The sequence below is a fragment of the Dama dama genome, chromosome 23 (genome assembly GCF_033118175.1).
Source record: "Dama dama isolate Ldn47 chromosome 23, ASM3311817v1, whole genome shotgun sequence".
NCBI lineage: Eukaryota > Metazoa > Chordata > Mammalia > Artiodactyla > Cervidae > Dama > Dama dama.
In genome coordinates, this window is record NC_083703.1 from 69638776 (window position 1) to 69661041 (window position 22266).

The 22266-nt window shown below is 44.9% G+C and overlaps 1 long non-coding RNA gene across 1 annotated transcript; it reads right to left on the reverse strand.

The window, feature by feature from the left end:
* Positions 1–1781: 1781 nt before the first annotated feature.
* Positions 1782–21974, reverse strand: LOC133044471 (uncharacterized). Its single transcript, XR_009689941.1, has 2 exons — positions 21794–21974; positions 1782–2492 (listed from the first exon to the last, which is right to left on the reverse strand). It is a non-coding gene; the product is annotated as an uncharacterized LOC133044471 (long non-coding RNA).
* Positions 21975–22266: the final 292 nt, after the last annotated feature.

Sequence of the window (22266 nt, forward strand, 5' to 3'; positions counted from 1 at the left end):
CTGAACCAGGGATCAGTGGTCTGTGGCCACGTGCCAAGCCCTGCCTTCTCTGCCCACCATTCCGACAGCCCTGAGCTCACAGGCCTGAGCCACCTACACGCTGCCTCAGCAAATAGGGGCTGCCATGCAGGGTCCCAGATCTCTGGACCAGCATGGATCCATCTGACGGCACCCAAGATGCTGTCTCTGACCTGGATGTTGGCCCTTGGTACCCTGATCCCTGGTCAGGACAGACCAGCCTATATGGGAAGGTGAGCAAGACAAGCCATGTCCTGGAGACCTGGCCCAAAGCCTGAGGTCTGAAGCCTGGGGTCTGGCAGTTTCCTAGCTCCACGCTCACAGCTTCCCAGATAGTTTATTCATTGCCCACACGGTGATTGTAATTCCATGACGTGTGTGGTTGTGTGACCTTTTACTAGTCTGCTACCCTCCTAACCTATAAGCCCCATGAAAGGGGCCCAGTTCACCCCTGTAACCACTGTATGGAGCACAGCACCTGGCATACAATAAGGGCTCAGCTAAGAACCACGGAGGAAGCAAAAGAATAAATGGGTACCTTCCCAGAAGAGAACACAAAACACCTATAAGTCGGTTTACAGTTGTCAAGGCATGTCTTCCAGTGATCTCATCTCATTCTCAGGGCCTCCCAGGTGGCATAGTGGTCAAGAATCTGCCTGCCAATGCAGGAGATGCAAGAGAAGCGTGTTCGAAACCTGGGTAGGGAAAATCCCTGGAGAAGGAAATGGCAACCCACCTCAGTATTCTTGCCTGGAAAATCCCATGGAGAGAGGAGCCCGGTGGGCTGCACTCCACGGGGCCATAGAGGGTCAAACACGCCTGAGCAACGGAGCGTGCACACACGTTTCATTCTCCCCACCAGCCAGAGTAGGCACTATTATTACCCCACATTGCAGTGTATTCCTTTCCCGACACTCCAGTAACAAATCACTACGAACTTTGTGGCTAAAACAACACAGCTTTACGCTCCCACTGTTCTGCAGATCTGAAGTCATATGCAGATCCCAGGCACTTGAATCAAGGTATCTGCTGAGCTGCATCCCTTCTGGAGGCTCTAGGGAGAATCCCATTTCCTTGCATTTTCCAGAGTCTAGAAGCTGCCCGCATTCTTTGGTTCATGGTCCACTGCCTCCACCTTCAAAGTAGACAATGTTCCATTACTCTGACTGAAGCCAGAGAGGATTCTCAGCCTTTAAGGACTCCTGTGATTACATTGAGACCACCAGGATAATCCAGAATAATCTCCCCATCTCAAGGTCTGTAATCTTAATCACACCTGCAAAGTCCTTTTTCCAATGCAAGGTAACATGTTCACAGATTCCAAGGATTAGAACCTGAATATCTTGGGGGTGGAAGGGAGAGGTTTTATCCAGCCTCGCACACACAGATTCAAAATCAGAGGTGAATTAACCTACCTACCCCTCCCAGCTTGTGACTAATGATGTGGATTCAAAATCAAGTCTTTGGGGCTGCAGAATCTGGGCTGTCTCACCCCTTGTTGCCAATGCAAATACCCAGGGTCTCCAGATGACTTTTTAGGAGCCAGAAATGTAGGACATACCAGCCCAGTCCCCTCTAAGAGTAAATTAAGAATCTGCCTGCAATGCAGGAGACCCAGCTTCAATTCCCTCCATCAGGAAGATCCCCTGGAGAAGGGAATGGCTACCTACTCCAGTATTCTTGCCTGGGAAAATCCCGGGGACAGAGGAGCCTGGCGGGCTACAGTCCATGGGGCCGAAAAGAGTCAGACACGACTGAGCACCTGACACTTTAACACACAGTTTATTTTAAAAAAAAAAAAAAAAAATGGTGCTTGTCTAGACAGCAGCAGCACGTGGGAAAACTGTCTCTTTATTTCCCTTTATTGTCATTGTTTTAGCATAAATACAGTTATTCCTTGAACAAAGTGGGACAAAGCGAACTGAAAATCTTCGCCTAACTTTGACCCTCCAGTCGTAGTCCCACATCCGGGGATTCAACCAACCGAGACGCGTGTGGTGTGTATTTAGTGAAAAAAATCCGCGTGTGAGTGGACTTGCGCAGTTCAAACCCATGTTTTTCAAGGGTCAACCGGGCATCATTTTCAACCAGAGGCAGAAAGGATTAACCAATGTTAGTGGCGGGAAGTAAGGGAGTGGGCCTGACGCTTCCCTTTCTGGTTAATGGAGCTTCTCGCTGCAATTAAACAAATGGCCAGCAGATGGCGGACGAGGCTCACAGCCGGCTTCTCGGCCCCGGGTCATCCCTTTTCTGGGTTGCAGAGGTGTGAAAGAGGTCCTCCCTTCTCTTCTCCAAAACTCGTTCTTGGAGGAGATGCCCGGAGGGGTCCCAGCAGGACAAGGCAAATGCACAAAGCTCGGGGACTCACTCAGCTTCAAGGCAGCCAGGTTGGGGGCCTGTGCGCCCCATCCTCTGAGGCAGTTGCAGGCTCCGATCTCAAATCCGCACGCCTTGAATGAGAGGGGCAGTCCTGGCTGCAAGACAAGAAGGAGTGGCTGGTTTACTGCACCCTAAGGATGGTCCCTTACTTACTTTTACGCATATGTATTATTTTATCTCATCTTTCCTGCGGCCCTTTAGGGGAATGAGCATTAAAATTAGTGATTTGCTGGGAATTCCCTGAGGGTCCAGTGATTAGGGCCGAGTGCTTTCACTTCCTGGGGCAGGTTCAATCCCTGGTCCTGGAGGAACTAAGATCTTGCAAGCTGCACAGCACGTGTGGCCAAAAACAAGATAGTGACTTGCTGGGGAGATAGTGGCCATGCCTGCATCATTTTTGAATCCCTCCAAATTCCAACAAAAATAAGCAAGGCAAATTAGCAGAAACAAAACCCACTGACAACAGTCACTTCAGAATTAGGTGCCAAAGGTATCCCCCTGAACACTGAAAGAATTTAAATGGGGGAGCACAGCCCCCAGTAGCTACCTGTGTGTTATCAGATGTCCTGGGGTTCCCTACACACACACACACACACACACACCAGGTTGTTCTAGCTCAGCCTCTGGCCTTTTGGCATCCCACCTGTTGCCAACAGAGGGAAGCAAGGGGGTGTCTGATAAGCAAGGGGGACCTGACAAGAGGACCAGCCCCAAAGAGCCAGCAGGTATTCAGTGGAGGGCATGGAGGGACAATTGGAGAAGAGCGACTGAGTCTGGGAGGGGCCTGACCCACCCCCTAGTGAGGGTGAGAGCCCTCAGGAAGGACTGCGAACTCTGGAAACTGCTTGGATCCCTTCCCGGACAAGGTTCCTCACTGCAGAGGAGATGCCTTGGAGCGGGATCAACACAGAGGCAGAGTGACTAAGACAAAGGAAGAAGATGCAGATCGAAGTGATGGGAGGAGATGGAACCAGGAGGCCTTAGAAAGCAGGCCACCATGTCTGGACCCTCCATGCAGACAAGAGGAGGGGGCGACCTTGAGGTTAGAGATGCATCCTGAACATCACCTGCAAGTTCAGGAAAACTCGTTATGTCGTTGTCTAGTCACTAAGTCATGTCCAACTCTGCAATCCCATGGAGTGTAGCCCGCCAGCCTCCTCTGTCCATGGGATTTCCCAGGCAAGAGTCCAGGGGATCTTCCCCGCTCAAGGATTGAACCTGAGTCTCCTGCATTGGCAGATGAATTCTTTAGCACTGAACCACCCGAGAAGCCCTCAGGAATACTTAATTTCACATAAAAATTAGCAATAGAGAATCTGGAGGTCAGCTCTCACACAAAATTAACTTAGGCAAAAGAATAATCAGGAGCCAATAGCATTCCTAAAAATAGGATAAAGCATGCCAATGACACATTTCTTCAGGACAGATCAAAACCATAACCTTCTAGTTCAAACTGACCTTAAAAACATCTTTAAATATGCAAGATGTGAAAGAACAACATAAATTAGCATTAGAGAGTTTTCATTAGAAAACAGAACTCTGGAACAAATTAGACATACAAAGGAAAGAACTTATTTTAGAAATAAAAGCTAAACTAGAAGAAACACAAGAGCAAATTAACCCAACCTTGAGATAATGCCAGAATAGAAAAAGGTGAAAAGAATATTATAAATCAACCAGAAATGAAGACAGAGGTTTTTTAAATATTCTAGAGAAAATGACAAACATTGAAATTAGGCCAAGAAGTTTCAACATACGAGTAATAAAAGTTCCTATAGAAGAAAACCAAAGCAAGGAACAAATATTAAAAACAATCAAGAACACCTACTGAAATTTTTTAATTGAAATTACATATTGAAGGAGCATACTGAATACTTGAAAATATCAACCCAGAATAATCAGACATATTCAAGACATTCTAATAAAATGACTGGACTTCAAGGAAAGAGAACAAAGTCCTTCAGGCTTCTCAGTTCAGTTCAGTCATTCAGTCATGTCTGACTCTTTGTGACCCCATGAACTGCAGCATGCCAGGCTTCCCTGTCCATTACCAGCTTCCAGAGCTTGCTCAAACTCATGTCCATTGAGTCCGTGATGCCATCCAACCATCTCATTCTCTGTCACCCCCTTCTCCTCCCACCTTCAATCTTTCTGAGCATCAGGGTCTTTTCCAATGAGTCAGTACTTCACATCAGGTGGCCAAAGTATTGGAGCTTCAGCTTCAGCATCAGTCCTTCCAATGAATATTCAGGACTGATTTTCTTTAGGATGGACTGGTTTGATCTCCTTGAAGTCTAACGGACTCTCAAGAGTCTTCTCCAACACCACAGTTCAAAGGCATCAATTCTTTGGTGCTCAGCTTAGGTAATAATAGTAGTTGACTTATAAAGAAAAAATATTTAATTATTATCAGGTTTTTCAAGAATAATGCTGGGGACTTCCCTAATTGGTCCAGTGGTTAAGAATCACTCCTTAACCTCAAGAAGTGATAACTCCTTAAGGATCGTTCCAGTGCAGAGGGTACAAGCTCCATCTCTGATTGGGGAGCTAAGATCCCGTAGGCCTGTGGGAAGCTCCATGAGGCAAATGGTGTTCCTTCCCAAATAGCTTGTAAGGAAAAGAAAGGGTCCAGGGACACCTCTAGATTAAAGGAAACTTTAAAGATGCATCTTTTATTTTTTTAACAGGCAAGTCTGAACAATCATATCTAGGGATACATACTTACGTTAGAAAGTATTGCAAGAAAATGATTACTGGGGCTACCCTGGCGGCTCAGTGGTAAGGCATTTGCCTGCCAATGCAGAAGACGGGGGTTCAATCCCTGATCCGGGAGGCTCTCACGTGGTGAAGAACAACGAAGTCCGTGTCTCACAACTACTGAGCCTGTGCTCTAGAGCCCGTGGTCCGAACCAAGAGAGGCCACTGAAATAAAGCCCACACACCGCAACTAGAGAGGAGTCCCCACTTGCAGCAACTAGAGACAATCCCAAGCAGCAACAAACACCCAGCATAGCCAAAAATAAATAAAATTACAAAAAGAAAAGTTGGAGGAGAGAAGATCTCCCTTTCTCTTTAAAATAAAAGCAGGGAGGATATCAATCACATCAAGAAAGAGCTCGTGGGACTTCCCTGTGAGCCAGCGGCTACTACTGAGCCTGCGCTCTGGAGCCTGGGGACCCACAGCTACTGAAGCCGGTGTGCCCTGGAGCCTGTGTTCCACAAGAGAAGGAACCGCTCTGGAAAGTGTGCACACCACTAGAGGGGAGCCCCCGCTCGCTGCGACTAGAGAAAAGCCTGAGCCTCAGTGAAGATCCAGCACGGTCAAAAATAATAAATAGATGTTTTAAAAAAAAAAAAAAGAAAATGATGACTATAAAAGTCAGGCTACAAGTTCATTTCAGGGGAATGAGAGAGCTTAGATTGGAGAGGAGATCCTGGAGAGAGTTGAGGGAAGAGGAGTGCTTGCAAAGTTCTCTTTATTAACTTGGGGTGTAGTTACAAAAATACTTGCCGTAAGATGACTCTTTAAGTTTATTTTGTGTGGTTTTCTGTACCTGTGTTCACTTCACAATAAAGGGTCTTTTTAAGACTGAAATAAATGATTGAATGAACCACCCTAGGAGGTCTCACTGTTCTCTTTCGACGGATGACAGAGGGACAACTCAAGAGAGGAACGAAGTTTGCCTAAAGCCATGCAGCTGCTAAGCCATCCAGCTGGGCTAGAAACCCATGTGAGACTCATCTGTTCTTTCAACAAACAGTTGCTGACACCTGCTGAGCTGGTTGTTGGGCAAAGAGCTGAGTTAAAACAGTCTGGCTTCAGATCCACCTGTCCTGCACGGGAGGGACGCAGGAGGTAGGTCTCGGTACCCAGCTGGGTGTGGTCACAGCTCCCCCGCAGGGCCCCTCCCCTCTGTGGGACCCATGTGGTGCTCTCAGAAACTGTGCCCACGCAGCTTTTCTCAGCCCAGACTCTGGACGTGGAAATGACCTCACCTGACCACCTGATGAAGTTTCACTTCTGTTTCTCATCACCTTCCCAGAGTGTTCTGTCCCCTGGAGAGGAGAGAGGATGTGGGAAAGGGTCCTGGCCTGAAACTAAGAGGTCAGCTCACAACCCTCCCTTCTTATCCCTCCTGGGGGAGGCACCAAGGATTTGGGGCAAATGGGGTGATGATGAACCGGTGCCATCAGCTCTGCAGGCTAGAGCCCCTCGCTTATCTGCCTTGGGACCTATCACTTCAGTACTTGACACTCATTGTCACAGAGAGCAGGGCTTCCCTGGGGACTCAGGCAGCGAAGAATCTGCCAGCCATGCAGGAGACCCAGGTTCAATCTCTGCATCGGGAAGATCCCCTGGAGAAGGGAATGGCAACCCACTTCAGTATTCTCACCTGGAGAACTCCATGGACAGAGGAGCCAGGTGGACTACAACCCATGGGGTTGCAAAGAGTCATACAGGACTGAGCAACTAACATACACACACACACACAAACACACACTCGTGGAAAGCAGGAGCACATTATGTTTGTTGAATGACGAAGTGAATCAAATTGCTGTGTCATTTTTTATCTATTTCACACAGAGTCCAAGGTTCAATCGATACTTTTAAAATATACCATCCATAATATACACAATGGAATATTACTCAGCCATTAAAAAGAATACATTTGAATCAGTTCTAATGAGATGGATAAAACTGGAGCCCATTATACAGAGTGAAGTAAGCCAGAAAGATAAACACCAATACAGTATACTAACGCATATATATGGAATTTAGAAAGATGATAACGATAACCCTATATGCAAGACAGAAAAAGAGACACAGATGTATAGAAAAGACTTTTGGACTCTATGGGAGAAGGCGAGGGTGGGATGATCTGAGAAAACAGCATCGAAACATGTATATTATCAAGTGTGAAACAGATCGCCAGCCCAGGTTGGATGCGTGAGACAAGTGCTTGGGGCTGGTGCACTGGGATGACCCAGAGGGATGGGATGGGGAGGGAGGTGACAGAGGGCGGGGTTCAGGATGGGGAATCCATGGCTGAAATCCATGGCTGATTCATGTCATGTATGGCAAAAACCACTACAATATTGTAAAGTAATTAGCCTCCAACTAATAAAAAATAAATGGGAAAATATATATATATACTATCCATAGGCCCACAAACATAGGGGACAAACTCTATGGTTACTGGGAGAGAGAGGGAGGGATAGATCAGGCTTTTGGGACTGACACATAAACACACTACTGTGGGCTTCCTGGTGGCTCAGATGGTAAAGCATCTATCTGCAATGCTGGAGACCCAGGTTCGATCCCTGGGTTGGGAAGATCCCCTGCAGAAGGAAATGGCAACCCGCTCCAGTACTCTTGCCTGGAAAATCCCATGGACAGGGGAGCCTAGTAGGCTATAGTCCATGCAAAGAGTCGGACGCGACTGAGTGACTTTACTTTTTACTTTATGTATAAAATAGATAGCCAATAAGGACCTACTGTATAGCAGAGGGAACTATACTCAATGTTTTGAAATAGCCTGTAAGGGAAAAAAAATCTGAGTGTGTGTGTGTGTATAAAATGTATATATGACTGAATCATTTTTCTGTACAAAGTATCACAACATTGTAAGTCAACTCTACTTCAATTAAATATGTGTGTATATATATATATGTATGTATGTGTGTATGCTCTTTCACTCTAAAATGGGAGTTATGATAATGCCTACCCGTAGGGTCTTTGAGCGAGTGAACCAGTTAATAAATGTGGGATTGGCCAATATCTATTCTTGGCTGCACTGGGTCTTGGTCGCTGCCCGTGGGGCTCCTCTGGTTGCGGTGAGCAGGGGCTGCTCTCTCGTTTTGGTGCTTGGGCTTCTCTTGTTGCGTGGGTTCTAGATGCATGGGCTCAGCAGGTGCAGTTCTCGGGTTCCAGGTCACCAGGGTTTCAGCAGTGGTAGCACATGGGCTCAGTTGCCCAGAGGTACGTGGGATCTTTAGTTCCCAGACTAAGAATCGAACCCGTGTCTCCTGCATTGCCAGGCAGATTCTTAACCCCTGGACCACCAGGAAAGTGCCACCTCTTTTCTTTATGTTGTTGAATACATTTGGCCAGATGAGGGAAAGTCCACAGGGCATATTTCAAACGCTGCGCATGTGTGTGCACGCCCATGTATTTTAGGGCTGTATCAGTTTTCTGTTGCTGCTATAATAACTTAACCACTGGGACAATAGCATCATAGTCCTGCGAGTCACAGCTGGACTGAAACCAAGGTGTTGGCAGACCTCTGTCCCTCCTGGAGGCTCTTGGGTAGAAACTCTTCCAGTCTTGCTTCTTCCAGCCTCTGGTAGCTGCCTGCGATCCAGACGGCCCTTGTCTGTCTTTAAGCCAGCAATTACATCACAGGGTTTTGCTTCCTGTTCTCACATCCTCTCTTTGACCGTGCCCTCCTCTTATCAGAACCTCATGATTTCACTGAGCTCACCTGGATAATCCCAGATAATCTCCCAATCTCAAGATCCTTAATCACACCAGCAAAATCTCTTTTGCATGTGAGATAATAGATTCACAGGTTCCAGGTTTTAGGACAGGGACATCTTGTGGGGGCTCAGTAGGCATTATTCTGCCTCGCCCAGGGACCTAGTGTTGTGATCCTAGGAGGCTGACTCCCCTGCTCTTGGCTCTACCCACTGTGGGGGAGGGGGTGGAGATTTGAAACCAAGGAAACAGCCCCTCTTCTCAGTCCAAAGAAATCTTGGGAAAATGTCCCATCAGAAGACAAAGAAAAGTGGACTTCCCTGGTGGTCCAGTGGTTAAGAATCCTCCTTCCAAAGCAGGGGCCGTGGGTTCGAGCCCCGGTCGGGGAACCAAGTTCCCACATGCTGCGGCGCAATGAAGTTGCGTGCGAGAAACAGCTAGAAAGAAGCCTGCCCACCACAATTAAGATCCCGTGTGCCGCAACTAAGATGCGACACAGCCAAATAGATAAATAAATATTTTAAAGAGGAAGAAGACCAAAGAAAGTGAAGCATCCTTTGGGATCCTTCTAGAGTTTGGACAAGAGATTATGCTCATCTCCCTGGGGTTCCAACATACACCTGTGATACCAGCCAAGGGGACAGCCAAGGGTAAGGGACAGTGGCCAGCATTAAGCTTCTCCTGCTGGGGAAATCCAGGCCAGGAAAGACTTCACTTCTGTGCTCGCTTACGATTAAAACAATTATTTCTTTTCCAAATGAAACGGCCCAGGGATCATTTTGAAAGCTGTCTTCCAGCCCTCCAGGAAGTATAAACCAGATCCAAACAAATAAACAAACAAAAAGCCCTGGATGCCCAGAGTTCCAGATTCATGTCTCCCCAGTCCCCCACCCCACACTTTCTTGGACTTGCTGGCTCTGGGTCTAGATTCCAAATTACAGAGATGATGCAGGAAGGAGGAGGCAGAGGAGGGCAGGAGACCTTCTAGCCCCTAGTCTGTCCAAGCCGCCACAGCTGGGACCCATCAAGCATGCCTCCTGTAAAAATGGTTCTTTTAGCTGGAAGTCATAAATCTCCTCTTGTTTCAGTGACAGCTTGATTGTTGCCTTTGCTTTCGGGAGACACACACATAGGAAATGGTCAACCTTCAGAGTCACAAGGGGGAAGTCAGTCAAATGCCAAGATCAGAATCTGGTCTGTTAATCCCCTGGCAGGAGTGTGGAGAGGAGGTCATGCTGGGGACCGGAGACTCCGCCGGGGTCTCACAAACCTAGAGCATCACCAAGCATCGTGCCCAGGAGCTGTCCTGCTCCCACCGTAGCCTTTGCACTTTTCTGCTCCAAACTGACTTGGCTGGTCCCAGCATTTAATTCTCAAAGGCACCCTGTTACTGTCATGTCCATGTTCCTGAAATGGCCATCTCCCTGTATTCCTCAAGAGCTGACAGATAATTCAGGAGTAAAAATGTTAAAAAAAAAAAAAAAAAAAAAAGAAGGTAAAGAAATAGAGTCAGAAGAGAAGTGAGAGAAGGAAAGCTGAGAGCAGCCAGGGGTGAGGGTAGTGCAGACAGCTCAGCTCAGAGTCCGAGGCACTGGAAATCGTGTACTGCAGAAATGATTCAGCTTCTTAGCAGCCATAGTGAAAAGGGAAACAAGATCCATCACGTGATTCACAAGGCCTGTGTCAGCTTAAAGCAAAACCACTCCCTTCCCCCTCCAAGGAAAATGCTTATTTCTAGTACAACGATGCAGAAGAAATTTATTCTGGAGTTCCCATGGAGAGGCCACTGTGGACATAATGAATGAACACTGTCTTCAGGAAGCTCCTGACAGTAAATCCAGTAAATCCAGGTTTCCTAAGGCTGTTTCTTATAACTCTTCTTTTAAAAAAAACTAAAATTATTTTTTAATTTATTTGGCTGTACCAGGTCTTAATTGCAGCACACAGGATCTTGGATCTTCATTGTGGCATGCAGGATCTTTAGTTGCAGCTTGTGAACTCTTAGTTGCATCTTGTGGGATCTAGTTTCCCGAGCAGGGATGGAAACGCAGGCCCCCTGCACTGGGAGCGCAGACTCTTATCCCTGGACCACCAGGGAAGTCTCCAACTAAACCGTCTTGATGAAGGCCCAGAGTATAAGGCTGAAGGCCAGTTTAGTCAAAACAGTGAATTCCTAGGGAATCCTCCAAGGTTAAGTGCTACAAAATACCTGTTCAGATAGAGATTACGTAGAATTAGCAGTTAAGTGGTGGAAGTGGTCCATAATGAGTGTGTGCGATTGGGAGATGAGCAAATTTTTACCTCTATGCTTCCTGCAAGTCAGCAGCTGGATCCAGAGGTTCAATCAGATTTGAATGGAATCCCTTTGCCTAGATTCTCAATGGGTTTGTGAAACACAAACACTGATGAGTATGTGTGTGTGCTCAGTCATGTCCAACTCTTTGCAACCCCATGGAAGGTAGCCCACCAGGCTCCTCTGTCCATGGGATTTTCCCAGGCAAAAATATTGGAGTAGGTTGCCATTTCCTTCTCCATGCTGATGAGTATGAACTATCAACAAACACACAGAGAAATATGGATGATTTCATCAACATGACATTGAGCAAAAAAAACCAGACACCAAAATATATGTACTGTGTGATTTCAAACACAGGAGATCCTTGAACAATGCAAGGGTGAGTGGGTGTCAACTCCCAGACAGCCAAAAGTCCCCGTAGAGCTCTGTCTGCTTCAGAGACAAGGGAATTGATAAAGGACTCACCCAAGGGCAGGAAGTTGAAAGAGTTTGGATAGAATCAGAACTCAAGTCTTAGTTTTTCGTTTGGTTTGGGTGCTTTTTTTATTTTGTTTCTTTATTTGACTTCACTGGGACTTAGTAGCAGCACTCAGGATTCTTTTTTTTTTCAGTTGGACCACACGGGATCTATAGTTGCAGCATGCAGCATCTTTAGTTGCAATTGTGATCGCTAATCGCGTACAAATTCTTCCCCACTCTTTGTTAATTTAAATATCTGTAAAATGGAAATACAGGTGCTATATTTACTGAAAAAAATCCACATATGTGGACCTGAGCAGTTCAGACCTGTGTTGTTCAAGGGTCAACTGTATATAGAAGTATAAATACAGATAAAACTGATATAAGCTGCCAGGAGTCAGGATGGTGGCAAACGTTGGGAGGTTGTGGCTGGTAGGATGTGAGAGATGCTGGCAGAGTGTTGATTACCTGGATGTGTTTCATCTGTGAAAATCCTTATGCTACGGGCACTTTTTTCAATGTATGTTACACTTCAATAAAAAGGTTTTTTTTAGTGGTATCAAGTCATTATAATACGAAATTTAAATTAGAGGTACTGTTGGTGATGGACAGGGAGGCCTGGCAAGCTGCAGTCCATGGGGGTCGCAAAGAGTCAAACACGACTGAGCAACTGATCTGAGCTGTACTGTTTGGGAGGACAGGGCTTTAGGTTGTGACCAGGGTTAGAGCTCATTCCAGGACTAGAAAGCAGGATAAGCATCAGCGTGGACATAGGGTCAAGACCCAAGTCTTCAGGTTGAGCAAGAATCCATCTTCAGCATGACCACCGCCATTCCAGGGTCTGACCACTTGGTGTCTCCACTCGACAAATTGCTAAGTGAGTAGCAGGCAGAACAGACGTCTAGACCCATAACATCCCTGAGCTGGAATTAGGTTGGGAATGACTAAGAAATGTCAGAGGATGAATCTGAGTGGAACAGAGCTGGCCCACTCAGGGCTGGGGTCCGAGCCCTGCAGAACAGTGGGCAGTAGAGGGGACCACAGAAGCGAGGCCAGCTCAGAAGCCCCCAGTTTTGTCCCCAATCTCAGTCAGTATTATTTCATTCATTCATTCATACAGTGTTTAATGAACTCCTGAACCAGATACTGAGGATCCAAGGGGGGCAGATGGCCCACAGTCCCTGTCTTCACGGAGTTTACATCAGCCTCATACCTCCTCTCTCCCTGCCTAGCATCCACGGCTCCTTCTAAGCCCAGAAGAACCACGAGTATTAGAATCCACTTCCCAAACAGCAAGGAGATCAAACCAATCAATCCTAAAAGAATCAACCCTGAATACTTATTGGAAGGCCTGGTGCTGAAGCTGAAGTTTCAATACTTTGGCCACCTGATGGAAAGAGTTGACTCATTGGAAAAGACCCTCATGCTGGAAAAGATTGAAGGCAGGAGGAGAAAGAGACGTCAGAGGATGAGATGGTTGGATGGCATCACCGACTCAGTGGACATGAACTTGAATAAATTCTAGGAGATGGCGAAGGACAAGGGAAGGCTGTCGTGCTGTAGTCTGTGGGAGCGCAAAGGGTCAAACACAACTAAGCGACCGAACAACAACAATCCAGCCAGGTCCTCGGACAGGACCCCAAGCCCTTCTTGTTCTTGTCTATCTTCCCCACCAGATGGACATTCAGAGGGCAGGGGCCTCATTTGTCTTCTCTGCCCTGGTGTTCTCCAGGCCTGGCCCAGAGTAGATGACCAGTCACCGTTTGTTGAATGGAAGTGGGATAGCAATGAGGTGGTCACATCATCCCTGCAGGAGCAAGCAGAGCAGGGGGGCTCCCTCTGAGTCCGAAGCACTGGGCTCCTAGACCTTGCAATGTTGCAAGAAGCCTTTGATGAGGCTTTTTGTGGGGTGGGCGTGATCACGTGAGTAGGACTGAGAGCTGGAGGTTTTAGGGGAACAGAGAACCAGAGCAGTGCTGTCAGTCCAGTTCACAGCCCCTGGGGCGGTTCCACTTCCCCTTTTTCAAAAGCAAACACGGTGGAGGAAGGAAGGGGCCAGCTTCCACAGCACCCTTTGATAGGCCCAGGGGCCTGGTGACAGGAACAGGAAATATGAGCCAGCAGAGATTAAGTAGGAACCAGCTGGGGGTTTGCCCTGCCTGCCTCCACCTGCAGGCAGTCCCCCAGTCATCTGCATCCAGCCTTGGCAGAGGATGAAGGGCAAATAGGTCAGCTGAGTCCGGGCCTAATAGGACCCTGAGAAAGAGACTTGGGGGATGAGACAGGACAAAACTTTGGGGAGACAGGCTGGAGGGAAAGGGATGAAGAGCAGGAGCTGCAAGCAGATGCTCTCTGGAGGAGGGAGGAGGGTGGGGGAGCTTGAGACATGGATTTGGAGGGCCACGTGGTTCTGGGCAGCTAGCTTGGACCTTCAGAGAGCCAGTTTTGCCCCATTTAGGGGGACATCAGAGATGGAGGTACTAGGATGGGACCTTCAGCACCACAGTCTACTGCCCAGATAACATCTCCACATATGCTGTTCCACTGGAATGTGGATTAGATCGGTACTGTCCAATACAACTTTTTGCAATGAGTTATTTGTTCTATAGCTAGGTTTTCCAACATGGTGGCCACTAATCACACAGGCCAGTAGCTATCATATTGGACAACACAGCTCCAGGCTCATGTGTAAGGTGAACAAAGCCACTTCCCACTATTTCTTTTTACCCCTCCCTATCGTTCCCATCGGAGAAGGCAATGGCACCCCACTCCAGTACTCTTGCATGGAAAATCCCATGGATGGAGGAGCCTGGTAGGCTGTGGTCCATGGGGTCGCTAAGAGTTGGACACGACTGAGCAACTTCACTTTCACTTTTCACTTTCATGCATTGGAGAAGGAAATGGCAACCCACTCCAGTGTTCTTGCCTGGAGAATCCCAGGGACGGGGAAGCCTGGTGGGCTGCCATCTATGGGGTCGCACAGAGTCGGACACGACTGAAGTGACTTAGCAGCAGCAGCAGCATCATTCCCATTTTCTCAAATCCTACTTTTCTTATGCCTCAAGCTAATCGATCAAAATTATGTTGTAACGGGCACAAATTTCATCGGCCGTAAACTAATGCAAAACAAATACGCAAAATAATTGATTTTTCTGTCGTCGAGTGGAACATCTGTCTCAAATACTCACCCTCTGGTAGAGATTTACTGTCAATAAATTCAGGTTAAATGCAGTCAATTGAGCACTTCCCTGGTGGTCCTGTGATTAAGAGTTCACTTGCCAACACAGGAGACACGGGTTCAATCTCTGGTCAGGGAAGATCCCACACGCCTGGGAGCAACTAAGCCCGAGCACCATGGCTAGTGAAACCCATGCACCTACAGGCCACACTCCACAACAAGAGAAGCTACTGCAATGAAGAGTAGCCTCCACTCCACTAGAGAAAGCCCATGTGCAGTAACAAAGACCCAGAGCAGACAAAAATAAATAAATAAACGCAGTCAAGTGACAATTTCCTTCTTCTTTTCCCTCGGAATACATGCAAGTCTGTATCATTTCACTGAATCTCTTCTTTGATCTCTAAACTTCATCTCTGGATTCTACTATTCCTATCTCTCCGGCAGGGCAAGTGCAGCAGGCATAGACTCTCTTCTCAAAGATTCATTTCTGCATCTAATGTTACATACCATCCTCCCTGCGTACATACTCCTGCACTTCCCACCCCTTATTAACATTTACTGAATACCTCCTGTGGGCCAGGCATATTCTAAGCACTTTAAACCTTTAGCCTGTTTAGTCTTCCCAATAACTCTCTGAGGGAAATGCCGTTAATATTCTCATTTTGCAGATGAGAAACTGGGGCACAGAGAAGTCCTCTGAAAAAGCTCATGCAGAAGGTATTCTTGGGCTAGAACTTCAAAAATCAGTATTACATAGGATTCCATCCCCCAGAAATCCTACTTCTAGGAATCCATCCCCAAAATATCCTGCCAAAAGCCTGAGAGTAATTACGCACAAGACTTTTTGTTATTATACTCTTCGTAATAGCAGATGACTGGAAACTACCCAAATGTCCCTCAACAGGGGATTAAGTGAATAAATCATGGTCCATTTACCTGATGCAGTACTATGCAGCTGTGAAAAGGGAATGAGTTGTCTCTACACATTATAATAGGGTGAATTTCAGAATATATCATTAAAAACATAGAGACATATAGTTAAAGACGGGCTGAGAACTTCAGAACATACTTACTGAAAGAAGTGTATGTAGTATGCTATCAGTTATGTGAGAAAGAGGGGATATAAATATATATATATACATATATATGCATATATCTCTTAAAATTAAAGAGGAGGGAATTCCCTGGCAGCCAGGTGGTAAGGACTCCGTGCTTACACTGCTGTGGGTCCAGGTTTAGCCCTTGGTCAGGGAACTAAGATCCCACAAGGCTCGTGGTGCAGTCAAAAACTTAATTATTTAAAAATTAAAGAGGAAAACAAATGAAAAAACACTTTAACAAACAATTACCTCTCAAAAGAAATATATATGGTATGCTACCAGTTATGTAAGAAAGAGGGGATATATGTACACATATACACTTACACTCTTTAAAATTAAAGAAGAAAATACAAAAATAAAACTTTTTAAACATGATTACCTATGACAGGGAAAGACCAGAGTGGAGGGAACAGGTATAGAATCTAGACTTACTATGAGTATACTTTATTTTGAAGGTTTGGCTGTAGAACTCTATCACTGTTCTACATAATTATTAAAGCAAAACTGAATTTCAAATAAAGTAATCCCTAAAACTTGAAATCAAAATGAAACAGATGTATCAAACTAGGAATTAAATTGATAGTGGAATCATTCACAGAAGAATCATTTCAAATAATTTTGATATGTTAATTTGACTATACATTCTTGGATTATACATAAATTTAGTGTTATTGCCATTCGAAACCCAGACTCTCAGTATAAGGGAAAAGAAATATAAATTTAAAACTGAACAAGTTAAGCAAAGACTCTGTAATCTAAATTAAATTTGAATTTATCAGTGTGAACGCAAGACCTCTTAATTTTTTTTTATCTCTATCCACTGAAAAGACCTGGAAACAATTACCAATGGAGTAGCTATGAGCATGCCTAGAGGAAAGATTGTGAAAGATCTAAATATCATTTCCCAAGAATCAAAGCTCTTTGGAGAAATGGCCAATTCCAGGTCTGGTGCAAAAAAAAAAAAAATGTACAAGATGATCCAGAACATCTTGCTATTCCAGAAAGCAAATAAGCTAGAAGGTCATGTCAAAAGGACTCAGAAATCAATTTGAAGAGATTCTATCTGGCTAAAGATGAGACAATTTGAGTATGAATAGGGTTTAAAATCAACACATTTAAAGTCCTTAAGTTCATAATGATACTCAATAGAAAAAGAAGAAAAAGAAAATCTCATTGGATTCTCTTTGAGCATGTTAAGGAAGCAAGTTAACATTTTGAAAGTTGTTAAATAAAAAGAAAGAATCAGTATTTTTTTTCCACTTCTTCTATACGAACTGAATCTCGTTGTAATCAACCAATTTGTTACAGGAAGTTTCTATTGATAGACGTATTTCTGCTAATAGGTGAAAAAAATTAAGAATTAGAGTTTTGGACTTTCCTGGTGGTCCAGTGATTGACTCTGTTTCCACTTCAGGGTGCGTGGGTTCAGTCCGTGGTGGGGAACTAAGATCCCGCATGCCACACGGTATAACCAAAAAAAAATTTTTTTTTAATTAGAATTTTGCATTTGGGGTTTTGCAGCCTTCAACAAAACACTAGGTTGAGGCCATGATCATCAATGGCTCGGAATGTCACTGAAAGAGAGAGAAATACATATTCATGGTGTGCTTCCTGGTGGAGGTGTGCAACATCACCTGTGAGGTATTCCTGCTAAAAAACCATCTAACCTGACTCTGTTAAGATCCTAGTCACATCATATAAAGGGACACATTAAATGACACCACAGGGATGTGATCAGCAAAATCGACACTGTAGAAAACTCTACAAGACAAATACCTCATTTCTTCAATAAATAAATTGAAGAAAAAGGGGTTATCTCTCCAAGTCCTCTCTATTTCACTTCCCACTCTTACACAAAAAGAGAGAGACAGTGGAAGAGCCTGTACATTGAAAGAGTCTTAAGAGACATATCATTCAATGCAGTCTATAGACCTTGTTTGGATCTTGATTCAAACAAATACATCATCTGTTTTGAAATAACACAGCAATTGGGTATATTTGAGCCCTGAAGGGATGTTTGACCGTGTTAAGAATGTGTTGTTGATTTTGTAGGTGCAATAATGGTATTGCGGTTACATGCTGAAAGTTCTTATCTTTAAGAGAGACACGAGGAAATGTTTACAGATGAAATGATATATACAGTGTGTGGTATTTGCATAAACTCATACAACGGAGGAGGGGGAGAGGTGGGCGTGTATAGGAAGTTCACCCATGAGTTGATAGCTGTTGGAGCTGGGTGATGGGTATGTGGAGGTTGATTACATTATTCCACTTTTGTATTCACTTAAAATTTTCTATAACAGGGACTTCCCTGCTGGTCCAGCGGCTAAGACTGTGCTCTTCCAATGCCGGGGGGCCTGGGTTTGATCCCTGGTCGAGGAGCTAGATCCCACAAGACACAACTAAAGAGCTCGCATGCCACAGTGAAGATCCTCCAACTAAGACCCGGCACATGGAGAAGGAAATGGCAACCCACTCCAGTGTTCTTGCCTGGAAAATCCATGGACAGAGGAGCCTGGCAGGCTGCAGTCCATGGGGTTACATGACTGAGCATGTGCGCACAAGGGTGGAGGGAGATGGGTTGGTAGCAATAAAGTGGTAGAACTAAAAAAAAAAAAAAAAACACCCGGCACAGCCAAATAAATAAATATATATTTTTAAATTTCTATAATAAAAAATCTTAAGGGAAAAAGCAAACATTAATTGTTCTGTAGCCTTTCTGCATTTCTGCTACAAAAACCACCTCTGAGGCCAAAGGTACTCATCTGAACCTGAGAAAGATAAGGGGTTATAAGGCTGTGAAGAAAGAGGAGGAGGAGGAGAAAGGGAAGGAGGGAGAGGGGAGAGGAGGAGAAGGAAAGAAATACATTGATTCATGCTTCACTCTATTTTTTTTTCAGTCTCTTTTTTTAAACTGGGGTGAAGTTCACATGACATTACATGAGCTACTTTAAAGTGTACAGTCCACTGACACTTAGTATATTCATTATGCTGAACACTCATCATCTCTGTCAAGTTCCAAAACATTTACACGCCCCCCCCCCCAAGAGGATCCCCCCAGGCCTCTCCTGGCAACCACCTTCTGCTTTCGGTCTCTATGGATTTACCTATTCTGGATATTTCATATACATGGAATCAGAGAAGAGTTTCACTTCAAACTGTGTTCAACCACATGTGTACTGACCTCTATTGTGTACCAGGCACCAGCTCAGCTCTAGAGATAAGATAATGAAGATGGATACGTGACCCCAACCTTCATGGGGCATGAGACCATTGTGCAAATAAACACAAACAATTAACTACCTAATTACAAATGTGCAAATGCTGCAGAATTGAAGAACTGAATTACAGGGAAGGTAAAACAAAGGAGTGGGTGGTGAGGATCTGATCTGGTGAATGAGGGAGGGCTTTTCTGAAGAGGTGACATTTTTTTTTTTTTTCCCCAGTGGGTTTTGTCATACATTGATATGAATCAGCCATAGATTTACACGTATTCCCCATCCCGATCCCCCCTCCCACCTCCCTCTCCACCCGATTCCTCTGGGTCTTAATTGAGCCCTAGGGAATTCCCTGGCTGTCCAGTGGTTAGGACTCTGTGCTTTCACTACTGAGGGCCTGGATTCAGTTCCTGGTCAGGGAACTAAGATCCCACAAGCTGTGTGCCGTGGCCAAGAAAATATTTAAAATGTAAATAAACTGAACCCTACAGAATGACTAGGGATGAATGAACCAGCGGAGGGAAAACAGACAGATCTTCCTAGCCAGGTCAGAGGATAGACATTGGAAGTCTTAAACAGAGGGGTCATGAAACTTGACTTGTTTGATTTTGTGAGATTTTTGCTTTTTTATTAACTGAAGTCCATAGTTTACACCAGGGTTCTCTCTTTGTGTTGTATATTAATAGTTCTGAGTTTTGACAAATGTCTGAGGACAAGAGTTCACCATTATAGCATCATACAGAAAGTTTCACTGCTCTAAAAATACCCTGTGCTTGACATTTTTTTCTCTCCAGTTCCTCCCTGACCTCAATTAATCTTTTTACTGTCCCTATAGTTTTGCCTTTTCCAGAAGTTGGGCTCATATAATATGTAGCCTATTCAGATTGGCTTATTTCAGTTAGCAATATGCATTTACAGTTCTTCCATGTTTTTTCATGGCTTGATAGCTCATTCTTTTGTGTGTCGGGGGAGGGGTAAAATATACATAACATAAAATTTACCATTTTAAACATTTCTAAGTATGCAGTTCAGCAGTATTAAGTATTTTCACATTGTCGTGCAACCATTCAACCCAAAGCTTAGCTCATTCTTTATTGCTCAATAATATTCCACTGTACAGATAGATGAACCAGGGTTTGTTTATCCACTCACTTGAAGAGAGATGATTTGTTTTTAAATAGGACCACTGGCTTCCATGTAGAGGGCTGATTGGAGAAGCACTAAGAATGAAGGCAGAGAAGCTTGGGAGGAGGCTAATGCTGTGGTCCAAGCAAGAGAGGACAGTGGCTTCTACCGGGGTGGTCTCAGCGGAAGTGGAAAGAAGTGGACAAATATTAATATGAGATCACGAGAGGGTGGAACTGTCAGGATTTGAAGACAGATTGGATGTGGGGTTTCCGGGAGAGGGAAGAATTAAGGATGAAATCCAGCCTCGTAGCTTGGGGGACTGGGTAGGTAGGTGGTGGTGCCATTGACTGAGATGAGGAAATGAGAAAGGAAGGATGGATTTAGGAGAAGACCACAAATTCAGCTTTGGATTTGATATTTTGAAACATCTGAGAGATGTCCAAGTGGAAATGTGAAGTGACCCATTGAATACATGCGCCTCAGACCCCTTTCCCCTTTCTTATCAAACAATCCATCCCATTGACCTTAATTCTATTCCTAAACAGGCCACATTTCCTTCAGCCTCAGGACCATGGCATTGCTGTTCCCTTTGCCCAGAACATCTCCCCTGAGATGGCCATATAGCTAGGTTCTTCTTAACATTCAGATCTCAGGTCAAATAGCATCTGGTCAAACAGTCCTTTGAACCCAAGTTAAGTCAGTCGGAAGGAGTGAGTTAGAGATCCGCATGGATCAGATTTTGCTACAATGATGCTGCATTAAAAAAAAACTTCTTTTCCAAGGTGATGATTTTGAAATGTATAGAAATATCCAATCAGTATGTTGTGTAACAGGAGCTGACATAGTGTTATAGGTCAATTATACTTCAGAAATAAACTCTTAGAAAAAGATATCAGATTTGTGGTAACCAGAGGAAGGGGGTGAACGAATTGGATAGAGGTGGTCAAAAGGTACAAACTTCCAGTTATAAGATAAGTAAGTACTAGGGATGTGATGTACAACATGATAAATATAATTAACACAGCTAGATGTTATATATGAAAGGTGTTAAGGGAATAAATCCTAAGTGTTCTCATCATAAAGAAAAATTTTTTTTCTATTTCTTTAATTTTGCATCTGTATGAGACGATGGATATTCACTAAACTTGCAGTGGTCATCATTTCATGGAAGTATGTAGGTCAAATCATTATGCTGTTTACCTTAAGCTTACCCAGTGCGTGCGTGCGTGCATGCTAAATCTCTTCAGTCATGTCTGACTATGCGACGCTATGGACTGTAGCCTGCCAAGCTCCTCTGTCCATGAGATTCTCCAGGCAAGAAAACTGGAGTGGGTTGCCAGTATTCCTCCAGGAGTTCTTCCCAACCCAGAGATGGAACCCATAGTCTCCTGTTTCTCCTGCATTGCAGGTGAGTTTTTCACCACTAGCGCTCAAACTTATACAGTGCTCTCTGTCAATTATATCTCAATAAAGCTGGAAGAAGAAGAAAAATAGCAGCTTCTACAAACTGAGTGCTTATAAAAGTAAGCATTCATTTCTCACCCAGGGGTCTGCAAGTCAGTTTGGGGTTCATCACAGCTCTCCTAGGCTGGGCTCCAGGCCGTGGGGTGCGTGCCCCATGAATCTTCTCATTCTGAATCCAGGCTGAAGCAGCCCCCACTGTCTGGGACTCACGGTTCTCATGACCAGTGACAGCTGCTCAAGAAGGGGAAATGGAGACATCGTCACTTCCACACACATTCTTTTGGCCAATGCAAGTCACATGGTTAATTCCAATGTCAACACAGTGAGGAAGTGTATTCCTCCCATGGTGAGGAGGGCTGGGGGAAGTAAATATTTGCTGAACAATAATACAATCTACCACTGGACTCAACTCTTTTTTTTTTTCTAGATAGCTATGTTTATTGAGTAATCCTCCCACATGCTTATGAAATACCATCTCCTATGGATGGATGGATGGATGGATGGTTGGAAGGATGGAAGTGTAGATGGATGGATGGATGGATGGATGGTTG